Here is a 12,852-nt window from a genome sequence, read left to right on the forward strand (position 1 = left end):
CCTTTTTTTTTTTTTTACTGGGAATAAAGTGGGGCTGATGCCAGTTCATTGTTCATTTTCTGTCTGTCAGTCTTTCAAGCGAGCTCACAAACCATTCTTTTTCTGCCAGGTAAGATATAAGCGCATCTCAGGGAAGCAGGGGCCACAAAGGAACATTTAATGTTTGCTGAACCAGACTCCTGCACTGGGAAGAGGGACACAAGTCAGGAGAACCGTGATTCAGGGAAGAGAAGAGTTTGTTTTGGTTGAAAAGTCTTCTTAGGCTTTATTTTCAGTGACATTTTTGGTCTAGATGCCATGCAAGACAACATCTGGCTCCCTGTGTCACAGAAAATCTTATCTTAAGGCACCATGCCAGACAATTTGAGAGGATATGTATGTTCAGAGACCGTATCCCTGATTTATTTAGAAAAGATTGGCAGAAGTTTGATGTTTTGTTTGTAAAAGGTATTGCAGACCACATGATCATCATTTCATAGATGAGCTGACACTGGACTTTCAGTTCAGCACTTTTCTATTTTGCAAAGAAAATCTATCATTTTAAATTACATGTAATGTGTGCCTACTTCAAACAGAGCTCTTCCTCATTCCCATGTAACTGGTAACAGTAAGGAAAGAAATGATGAGAGGGTTGACACGTCTCTTCAACATTGCGTGGCGGTCGGGGACAGTGCCTCTGGACTGGCAGACTGGGGTGGTGGTGTGTTCCAACTACAGGGGGGATCACACTCCTCAGCCTCCCTGGTAAGGCCTACGCCAGGGTATTGGAGAGGAGAGTCCGACCGATAGTCGAACCTCGGCTTCAGGAGGAGCAGTGTGGTTTTCGTCCCGGCCGTGGAACACTGGACCAGCTCTATACCCTCTACAGGGTGCTCGAGGGTTCATGGGAGTTTGCCCAACCGGTTCACATGTGTTTTGTGGACCTGGAGAAGGCAGTCGACTGTGTCCCTCGTGATGCCCTGTGGGGGGTGCTCCAGGAGTATGGAATCGGGGGCCCTTTACTAGGGGCCATCCGGTCCCTGTACGAGTGGAGCAGGAGTTTGGTCCGCATTGCCGGCACTATGTCGGACCTGTTCCCAGTGCATGTTGGACTCCGGCAGGGCTGCCCTTTGTCACCGGTCCTGTTCATAACGTTTATGGACAGGATTTCTAGACGCAGCCAAGGGCCGGAAGGGGTTGGGTTTGGGGACCAGTGGATTTCGTCTCTTCTTTTTGCAGATGACGTGGTCCTGCTGGCCCCCTCTAGCCAAGACCTACAGCATGCGCTCTGGCGGTTCGCAGCCGAGTGTGAAACGGCTGGGATGAGGATCAGCTCCTCCAAGTCCGAGGCCATGGTACTCGACCGGAAAAGGGTGGCTTGTCCTCTTCAGGTTGGAGGGGAGTTCCTGCCTCAAGTGGAGGAGTTTAAGTATCTCCGGGTCTTGTTCACAAGTGAGGGAAGAATGGAGCGGGAGATCGACAGACGGACCGGTGTGGCTGCCACAGTAATGGGGGCGCTGTGCCGGTCCGTTGTGGTGAAGAGAGAGCTGAGCCGAAAAGCAAAGCTCTCAATTTACTGGTCGGTCTACATTCCTACCCTCACCTATGGCCATGAACTTTGGGTCATGACCGAAAGAACGAGATCCCGGATACAAGCGGCTGAAATGAGCTTCCTCCGTAGGGTGGCCGGGCACTCCCTTAGAGATAGGGTGAGGAGCTCGGCCATCCGGGAGGGGCTCGGAGTAGAGCCGCTGCTCCTCCACATCGAGAGGAGCCAGTTGAGGTGGCTCGGGCATCTATACCGGATGCCTCCTGGACGCCTTCCTCGGGAGGTGTTCCAGCCATGTCCCACTAGGAGGCGGAGGCCCAGGACACGCTGGAGGGACTATGTCTCTCGGCTGGCCTGGGAACGCCTTGGGCTCCCCCTGCAGGAGCTGGTGAAGGTGTCTATGGAGAGGGACATCTAGGTGTCTCTTTTGAGTCTGCTGCCCCCGTGACCTGGTTCTGGATGAAGCGAAAGACGACGAGTGACAAGTAAAAGTGAAATATTTTTTGCCAGTCATTTCAGAAAGTGAAACAGTTATTTTAGAGATTCATTCCACATAGAGTACAATATTACAAGATTTTATTTCTTGTAATTATGATGGTTATTACTTATAGGTGAGGAAAACCCAAAATTATGTGTCTTAGAAAATTAGAATTCCACATTAGGACAATCAAAAAAGGATGTTTTAAGCACAAATGTCAGCCCATGTTTGGGCCCATGTTTGTAGCCCATGTCTAGTGTGTGGTGGCTCTTGATGCACAGCCTCCAGCCTCAATCCACTCCTTGTGAAGCTCTCTCAAATTCTTGAATGGAATTTGCTTGGCAATCCTCCTCTAAAGGGTGCGGTCGTCATCACCTTCTTCTTTGTATTCAGAATCAGACTAAAATTAATGGGCTGACATACTTTTCTGGAATGCTTTGGCAAAACTGGATGCGTTATCTGTTATGTATGATGTCCATATGATGAATGGATTTCTTCAATCTCTGCTTCAGTTACATCATAAATGTGCCTGCCTATAATCGTCTTGCATGCTAAGGTTAAACTTTTATAAATCATTGTCCAGATGTCAGTGGTGGAAACAAAGTCTACCTTTCCGAGTGTAGTCTTCAAATTAGGGTTGGAATCCAGGGGTTCCTCAGTGAGTTTCACAATCCTGTGCTGACTTGCTAGGGTTGGAGGTTTTTGCAGTAGATACAATTTTTCGCGCCAGGCGGAATGTACAGCCAACACTAATGGTTTTGTCATTTTTTACCGAGTCAATTTGAAAATAATGTTGGTCTTTCAAGCATTAAACGCTGCAAGGTTGTGCGCTGCTCTGTGCTTGACCGAAAGAACACAATCCCGGATACAAGCCGCTAAAATGATCTTCCTCTGCAGGGCAGGGTGGCCCATAGAGATCAGGTAAGGAGTTCAGCAATCCGGGAAAGGCTTGGAGTAGAGCAGTTGCTCCTCCACATTGAGAGGAGTCGACTGAAGTGGCTCAGGCATTTGTTTTGAACGGTCTTTGGATGCCTCCACGTGTTTCAGGCTTTTCAGACAGGCCCAGGGAATGGCCCAGGAGACACTGGAGGGTCTATGTCTCCCAGCTGGCCTGGAAATGCCTAGGGAATATTTTGTTAACCCTACACAGGCAATGTCTCTAAGGGAATACAAATTGAGAAATAAAGGGCCTACTTAAAAAAAAAAAACATGATAGTGTGTCATTTTGACCCACACACATCAGAAATGATAATGAAATATTTTCAAATGTATTTATTTGTGCCTGTCCATTTATAGGTTACACCGGGAACTCACTGAGAGAGGGCTGTTTTTCTTCGCTATAATTTAACTGCTTTTAAAACACTTGAACAAGACAGCTGGTCATTCTGAAACACTGAAAGTAGTGTTTTAAGCTTAAAATGGTCTGCAGACAAACAATTAGCTCCCTAAAAAAGCCACCGTTCTTTGGGCCACCCTGTATCTGTGAGCTGTTTCAGGAGTCCTCCTACCTCTCCTGAAGCCCTTCTTTCTCAGTTTGACAGTTTCCCCCACCAGTGGGTCCTTTGGTTGCCCCACTGACAAGTGCCAACAACCTCCACCCCACAGGTCTTGGAAGCTGAAATAACAATAGAAATTCTAAAAATGTCTCCTTCCAGAACATATAGAATGTTAACTGGAGATTTGAGTTGAAGTTTTCCGAATAGTGTTCTCTGCCAAATGGTTGCAGTTCACCGTCACCACTCATTAGGTTTACTGGGTCTACTCGGCGGCCTCCACTGATCCAAGTCACTAAAATGTGGGGATCAGTTGGAGGTTCTGGCCCTCTCTTCACATGAGTGTCTAAAGTTTAATGCTATAGATCTGATGATATAATTACAAAACTGATCATGGTACCAGGTGAACTTTTGGCCCGAGATCACCTGGTACCAACTACAGGGGTTGGACAATGAAACTGAAACACCTGTCATTTTAGTGTGGGAGGTTTCATGGCAAAATTGGACCAGCCTGGTAACCAGTCTTCATTGATTGCACATTGCACCATTAAGAGCAGAGTGTGAAGGTTCAATTAGCAGGGTAAGAGCACAGTTTTGCTCAAAATATTGAAATGCACACAACATTATGGGTGACATACCAGAGTTCAAAAGAGGACAAATTGTTGGTGCACGTCTTGTTGGCGCATCTGTGACCAAGACAGCAAGTCTTTGTGATGTATAAAGAGCCACGGTATCCAGGGTAATGTCAGCATACCACCAAGAACGACGAACCACATCCAACAGGATTAACTGTGGACGCAAGAGGAAGCTGTCTGAAAGGGATGTTAACCCGGATTGTATCCAAAAAACATAAAACCACGGCTGCCCAAATCACGGCAGAATTAAATGTGCACCTCAACTCTCCTGTTTCCACCAGAACTGTCCGTTGGGAGCTCCACAGGGTCAATATACATGGCCGGGCTGCTATAGCCAAACCTTTGGTCATTCATGCCAATGCCAAACGTTGGTTTCAATGGTGCAAGGAGCGCAAATCTTGGGCTGTGGACAATGTGAAACATGTATTGTTCTCTGATGAGTCCACCTTTCCTGTTTTCCCCACATTCGGGAGAGTTACGGTGTGGAGAAGCCCCAAAGAAGCGTACCACCCAGACTGTTGCATGCCCAGAGTGAAGCATGGGGGTGGATCAGTGATGGTTTGGGCTGCCATATCATGGCATTCCCTTGGCCCAATACTTGTGCTAGATGGCCAAGGACTACCGAACCATTCTTGAGGACCACGTGCATCCAATGGTTCAAACATTGTATCCTGAAGGCGGTGCCGTGTATCAGGATGACAATGCACCAATACACACAGCAAGACTGGTGAAAGATTGGTTTGATGAACATGAAAGTGAAGTTGAACATCTCCCATGGCCTGCACAGTCACCAGATCTAAATATTATTGAGCCACTTTCGGGTGTTTTGGAGGAGCGAGTCAGGAAACGTTTTCCTCCACCTGTATCACGTAGTGACCTGGCCACTATCCTGCAAGAAGAATGGCTTAAAATCCCTCTGACCACTGTGCAGGACTTGTATATATCATTCCCAAGACGAATTGACGCTGTATTGGCGGCAAAAGGAGGCCCTACACCATACTAATAAATTATTGTGGTCTAAAACCAGGTGTTTCAGTTTCATTGTCCAACCCCTGTACATCTATGAATCACTTAGTACTCATACATGGTGTTGTTATTGGCATCCCATGCTTATCACAGAAATCCAGTAGAAGAGCCGTTCCTCCTAATCACACCACCCCAGGTGATATTATTGTAACTCACATGGGCACTGAAATCCCCATAAACACAACACAATCCCTAGATTGTACCCCTTCCAGGACACTGTTATGAGATTGCAAGAAGGCCATCTTGGAATCCAAACTTCAGTTTGTTGCATAGGCACAGAAAACACTCAGAACCTTCAGTCCTCCAACTCGAAGTCACAGGGAAGCGACCCACTACCTCACCAGGGATAACTACAATAGCAAGGTGCTCAGCTAGTATGGAAGCAAATCGTTACCATATTTCAAATGAAAAAGCATTTTCAGAAATGCTTTTTCATTTTAAGAATGACTCATAAATGAAATTAGTTATCAATAATCCTATTTGCATTTAAATTTTCTTCTTCAAGACTGCTCATTCTTTCACTTAATTAAAATGAAAAAGACATTTGAGATTTATTTTTCAAAATGTACCCCAGCAAATAGATACCAAAATTCAATTTGAAATGTAAAATTTGAAAATGAAAAAGCATTTCCAGAAATGCTTTTTCATTTTAAGAATGCGGCTGCGTTATTTGACTCATAAATGAACATTGCTTTTTCGTTTTCGTGGTCTGCCCGCAAAATACTGCCCAGAACTCGAAAACGAAAAAGCATTCCGAGCTGCGGGCGCAGAAGAGTGACGTCAGCAGCCGCTCTTCCTCAGCTCCCTGCTGACCGAGCTACCCATCTTGTTCGGTGGGAGGCGCTGTGCACGTCTGCATTGCATTACATTGCAAACGTGCTGAGAAATTGATTGAATTGCAGTAGGGTTGAGCTCAATTTGTGGCAGTGACAGGCAGAACTGGTAGTTCCGGTGGCATCCTCATGGCCTGGGACATCCAGCGTGTTTTTAAGCATTTATTTATATTTTTCTGTGAGTGACGATTCAGAATAGCCGCTCTTGCTCTATAATAAACCGACTGTTTGTGCAATATATCGTCATCCTTTCAACACGTCACCCATACACATAGTGCTATTTATTTTCCATGTCAAGTAAATACAATCACCTTATGTTATGGGTCTAAAGCTGTGTATTGAATAATAATCAATAATGAAATCATTATGTAAAGGTAACAGGCTATAACAATAATGACAACCCATTTGCCGATAATCAGCATCAGCTTCCACAAAAACAGCGGAAACCGCATTGGCAAGCTTTTACGGCCGGTCTGGCACCTTCTGGCATCCTCGCGGAATCCCGTGCCACCGTGCGGCAGGCTGTGGCAGTTCCGCCACAGCCTGCCACCGGAACTACTAGTTCTGCCTGCCACTGCCACAAATTGAGCTCGGCCCTGCTGCAATTCAATCAATTTCTCGGCACGTTTGCAATGTAATGCACTGCAGACGTGCACAGCGCCTCCCACCGAACAAGATGGGTAGCTCGGTCAGCGGGAGCTGAGGAAGAGCGGCTGCTGACGTCACTCTTCTGCGCCCGCAGCTCGGAATGCTTTTTCGTTTTCGAGTTCTGGGCAGTACTTTGCGGGCAGACCACGAAAACGAAAAAGCAATGTCTGCTTTGTTTTCTTTTTGATTATGGCATAAAATGTGCAGGCGTGAAGAAGAAAATGCAAATGCAAATAGGATGATTGATTACTCATTTTATTTATGAGTCAAACAATGCAGCCACATTCTTAAAATGAAAAAGCATTTCTGGAAATGCTTTTTCATTTTCAAATTTTACATTTCAAATTGAATTTTGGTATCTATTTGCTGGGGTACATTTTGAAAAATAAATCTCAAATGTCTTTTTCATTTTAATTAAGTGAAAGAATGAGCAGTCTTGAAGAAGAAAATTAAAATGCAAATAGGATTATTGATAACTAATTTCATTTATGAGTCAAACAATGCAGCCACATTCTTAAAATGAAAAAGCATTTCTGAAAATGCTTTTTCATTTGAAATATGGTAACGATTTGCTTCCATAAACTAGGGGCTTGCGAGCATATCCATTCCAGCCCAATACCTCACTCTCTTAGCAGTTCAGGAATAGGAGCACCTAAGCTATATACAGAGATGAGACCAACTACTGTATATCTAACTGACATCACTCAACCTTATCCCAAAACTCCAGCTTTTCCTCTGCCAGTGAAAGAGCATTCCATGTTCCCAAAGCCAGATTACAAAATCAGTGCATCAAGACCCCTGCTCTCACCTGTCAGTCTTCTTCAGGAGTGGAGAGTGAGTTGTATAGATTGATTGGGACCCTTGTCTATCTCAATTTTGTGGACAAGTAAAATGTGAGGCTCTCGAATCTCCAGTCTGTCTGTCTGCATTAAAAACCTCATCTCTGGTCATGAGATACGGACCATGGCCGAAAAATGGGATTTCATATAAAACTGGGTGAAAGGGGCTTCCTTCAGAGGTTTACTGAACTATGCCTCAGAGAAGTTCAAGGGGCATAGTGCTGATTGCCACCATAAAGATTGCCTTCTGTTTGATGTGTCTGAGTTACCTTTTAAACTACTACTTTTAAGGCTAGGCTTAAAACTTTCCTTTTTGATAAAGCTTATAGTTAGAGTGGCTTAGTTTATCTTGAGCTATCTTCCTTATTTTTTACCTCTGTCTTCTTCCCTCCCTGTTGGTTGGAGTAAGGGGGAGTCAGGTTTAGCCTAAACCGGCTCAGTTATGGTTGAGGTGCAAACACACCCTCCATTTCTGCTACCTGTATGACCCCTTCTCTTTTCCAATGGTTATAATCAGTCTGACAGAGAGAGGTATCCCAATCATTGTGGTTTTTAGTATAACAATGACCATCAGTGGGACCCTTTGTGAGGTGCCTTGAGACGACATTGTTGTAAATAAGCGCCGTTTAACTAAATGATCTGAACTGAAACTATCTGTGTAGTTATGCTGCTATAGGCTTAGGCTGCTGGAGGACATAACGACCACTTTCACCCTCTTCACTACATTCTCAGACTACTCTCCAATTTTGCATTATTTGCTGTTATTTCAGCTTTTAACCTTGTTCTCTCTTTTCTCTTCCTAGAAGCTACACCAGGCCTGGCTCTGTGTCTGCCTGTGACACCTTTCTGGAGAGGGGAATTGTCCGAGCTTCTGCTGGCAACAACTTAATGCTCACCCTCTACCGATGATCCACATAGCCCTGTCTTTTAGTGTTTAACCCTTTCTCTCTCCTAGACATGGACATTGACTGAGCTTTTACTGTAACTAGTTATATGTGCTCTCTTTCAGACTCTAACCTTGAAAACTGGCTCAGAGTTTATCTGTTCTTTCTTTCTAGGTGAAACGACTAAAGGAGCTACATCCATTAACATTTACTCTTTCTTCCCATAGAAAGTACTTCTGGATCAGTGCTTCTGTGTTCTTTTTGTGTCTCTGCTCTGTTCTCTCAAACCCCCAGTCGGTCGTGGCAGATGGCCGCTCACACTGAGCCTGGTTCTGCTGGAGGTTTCTTCCTGTTAAAAGGGAGTTTTTCCTCTCCGCTGTCGCTACATGCTTGCTCAGTATGAGGGATTGCTGCAAAGTCAACGCCAGTGACTGTCCACTGTCTCTACACGCTCATCCGGGAGGAGGGAATGCTGCAAGTCACTGACTGGATGCAATCTGCTGGGTTTCCTTAGATAGAAAAGCTTTTTATCCAATTTGAATAAAAAGCTAACTCCGACTGCACTGTTCAATTGTTAGGGTTAATTGGAATGTATGTACCTGACTGTTGTGAAGTGCCTTGAGACAACATGTGTTGTGAATTGGCGCTATATAAATAAAACTGAATTGAATTGAATTGAATTAAATGACCTTTTCACCAAAACAAAAGCAAGTATACTTTTAACACATAGACAGGGTATTAAACGTTTCCTTTTATAAATAAAACACTCCATAGTACATTTCAGTGCTTGATCTCCAATCTTCTTTCACCTTTACTGGCTACAGACTCCATCAAGCCAAAATGAGAACTCAAATTAATTGTTAGACGTCACTTTGTAGGGACGCTTTGCTCTGAGCCCCCGTTTCATGACTAAAAGTGACAGCAACACTATTAATGCTTCCTTACTGGATTACAAAAAGCTGCAGTCATAGTAATAATGCTCCTTCCAACAGACACAGTGAAGCCTCCCACTTGTCTTGCCTCCACAGCTCTTTAAGTGTGTCTCAGTGCATCTAAGGGCACAGTGGGACACAGATCCCCTGTAAATGTAGCATCTCAAAGTAATGTAGTATTATTTTGATCACTTTTCATCTTCACACATCAAGTTTCTTTTTGAGTTTCATCTGCCACATTTGGGCTGTGTGCTGAGTGCTACATATATATGATGACTTTTTTTTTTTCCTCTGGTGGCACATTATATCAGAGGAAGAGGAAGTCCCAATGCATTGGAGAGTTACAATAATTTGTTTAAAAACCAAAAAACCCAAAGTACAGAAAGAGGTGTCAACAACTAAAGAGGTCACTGATGAAAAATGGTAGATGAAATGATGCGTTAAAGTGCAATATTTTGTGCCAGTCATTTCAGAAAGTGGACCATCACCAGCAGATGACATGGCACCCCAAACCATCACTGACTGTGGAAACGTCCCTCTAGACTTCAAGCAACATGGATTCTGTGCCTCTCCACTCTTCCTCCAGACTCTGGGACCTTGATTTCCAAATGAAATGCAGAATTTACTTTCACCTGAAACCTGGACTTTGGACCACTGAGAAACAGTCCAGTTCCTTTTCTCCTTAGCCCAGGTAAAACGTTGTCTCTGGTTCAGGAGTGGCTTGACACGAGGAATGTAACATTTGCAGCCCATGTCTAGTATTTGTGTAATGGCTTTTGATGCACAGCGTTGAGCCTCAAACCACTCCTTGTGAAGCCCAAATTCTTGAATAGATTTCGCCTGACCACACTTCTTTCTTTCACTCAATTTTCTGTTAATATGCTTGGATACAGAGTTCTGTGAACAACCAGCTTCTTCAGCAATGACCTTTTGTGGCTTTCCCTCCTTGTGAAGGTTGTTGATTACATCTTTCAAGTCACCAGTCTTCCCCGTTGTGTAGCCTACAGACCCAGACTAAGAGAGGCTCAGGAAAACTTTGCAGGTGTTTTGAGTTAATTAGGTGATTAGGGTGTGACAGCATCAGTGTCTAATAATAAACTTTTTCACAGTATTCTAGTTTTTTAAGACACTGAATTTTGGTTTTATTTTACCATATTCATCAAAATTACAAAAAAACAAAGGCTTGGGATATCACTTTATGTGTAATGATTCTATATAATATGAGATTCACTTTCTGAGATGACTGGCAAAACATATTGCACTTTTACACAAAATTCAAATGTTTTGAAATGTACATGTATTCGTTATTACAGCCTTAGTCGTGGTTGTTTTAGCTGTTTTTATTGTCTTATTGAACTGTATTTATTTCTTATATTTTTATTGTTTCATTGATGTACATTTTATTTATGTCAGTTGTATTTAGGTTGTAAGGCACTTTGTGCAGCATGAGTTGTTGGAAATGTGCTATGTAAATAAAATTGACCTTGACTTATTGATAGGAATAGCTTCGAAAGTACAAACAGTAAAATAATGTGCTATTGTAAAAATGCATTGTATATAATGAAATGTATATTTTGTAAATGCTAAAAATGTAAATATACAGTGGATCCGGAAAGTATTCACAACACTGCACTTTTTCCACATTTAGTGATATTACAGCCTTATTCCAAATGGTAAAAAATGAATCTTTTTCCTCAAAATTCTATACACAATATCCCATCATGACAATGTAAAAGACGTTTTCTTTGAGACAAATTGATTAAGAATAGAAAACTAAGAAATCACATTTCCGTAAGTATTCACAGCCTTTGCTTAGGACTTTCTTCATCCACCTTTGGCAGAAATTACAGCCTCAAGTCTTTTTGAATATGACACCACAAGCTTAGCACATCTACTTTTAGGCAGTTTCGCCCATTCTTCTTTGCAGTTCAGTACAAGCTTCAGGTTGGATGGGAGATGTCTGTGCACAGCTATTTTCAGATCTCTCCAGAGACATTCAATTGTATTTACGTCTAGACACTCCAGGGCATTAGTTCTCCTTTGAGCTCTTGGCCATGTGCTTTGGGTCGTTGTCCTGCTGAAAAAGTAACTGTCGCCCAGTCTGAGGTCAAGAGCTCTGGAGCAGGTTTTAATCCAGCATGTCTCTGTTCATTACTGCATTTATTTTTCACTCTATCCCGATTAGTCCGCTAGTTCCTGCTGCCAAAAAATATACCCATGATGCTACCACCACCATGCTTCACTGTAGGAATGGTATTGGCTGGGTGATGAGCGGTGCCTGGTTTCTTCCAAACATGACAGGGTTAGGAAAATTTGTTTTCTCATGCTCCTGCAGAGTCCTTCAGGTGACTTTGTGGCAAACTACAGACAGGCTGCCATGTGCCTTTTATTAAGGACTGGCTTTCGTCTGGCCATTTTACTATAGAGGCTTGATTGAATAACTGTAGAGATGGTTGTCCTTCTGGAAGGTTTTCCTCTCTCCACAGAGAAACGCTAGAGCTCAACTGTGGGACCTGTATAAGGTCCCACAGTTTATATATATATATATATATATATATATATATATATATATATATAGTCAGTCAGTCATTTTCTACCGCTTATTCCATAGTGGGTCGCGGGCAAGCTGGTGCTATCTCCAGCAGTCTACGGGCGAGAGGCAGGGTACACCCTGGACAGGTCGCCAGTCCATCGCAGGGCAACACACAAACAACCATGCACACACTCATTCATACACCTAAGGGCAATTTAGAGTGACCAATTAACCTAACAGACATGTCTTTGGACCGTGGGAAGAAGCCGGAGTACCCGGTGAGAACCCACGCATGCGCGGGGAGAACATGCAAACTCCATGCAGAAAGACCCCCGGTCGGGAATCGAACCCAGGACCTTATATATATATATATATATATATATATATATATATATATATATATACAGGTCCTTCTCAAAATATTAGCATATTGTGATAAAGTTCATTATTTTCCATTATGTCATGATGAAAATTTAACATTCATATATTTTAGATTCATTGCACACTAACTGAAATATTTCAGGTCTTTTATTGTCTTAATACGGATCATTTTGGCATACAGCTCATGAAAACCCAAAATTCCTATCTCACAAAATTAGCATATTTCATCCGACCAATAAAAGAAAAGTGTTTTTAATACAAAAAACTTCAACCTTCAAATAATCATGTACAGTTATGCACTCAATACTTGGTCGGGAATACTTTTGCAGAAATGACTGCTTCAGTGCGGTGTGGCATGGAGGCAATCAGCCTGTGGCACTACTGAGGTCTTATGGAGGCCCAGGATGCTTCGATAGCGGCCTTTAGCTCATCCAGAGTGTTGGGTCTTGAGTCTCTCAACGTTCTCTTCACAATATCCCACAGATTCTCTATGGGGTTCAGGTCAGGAGAGTTGGCAGGCCAATTGAGCACAGTGATACCATGGTCAGTAAACCATTTACCAGTGGTTTTGGCACTGTGAGCAGGTGCCAGGTCGTGCTGAAAAATGAAATCTTCATCTCCATAAAGCTTTTCAGCAGATAG

Source organism: Girardinichthys multiradiatus, chromosome 12, assembly GCF_021462225.1.
Source record: "Girardinichthys multiradiatus isolate DD_20200921_A chromosome 12, DD_fGirMul_XY1, whole genome shotgun sequence".
Classification (NCBI taxonomy): domain Eukaryota; kingdom Metazoa; phylum Chordata; class Actinopteri; order Cyprinodontiformes; family Goodeidae; genus Girardinichthys; species Girardinichthys multiradiatus.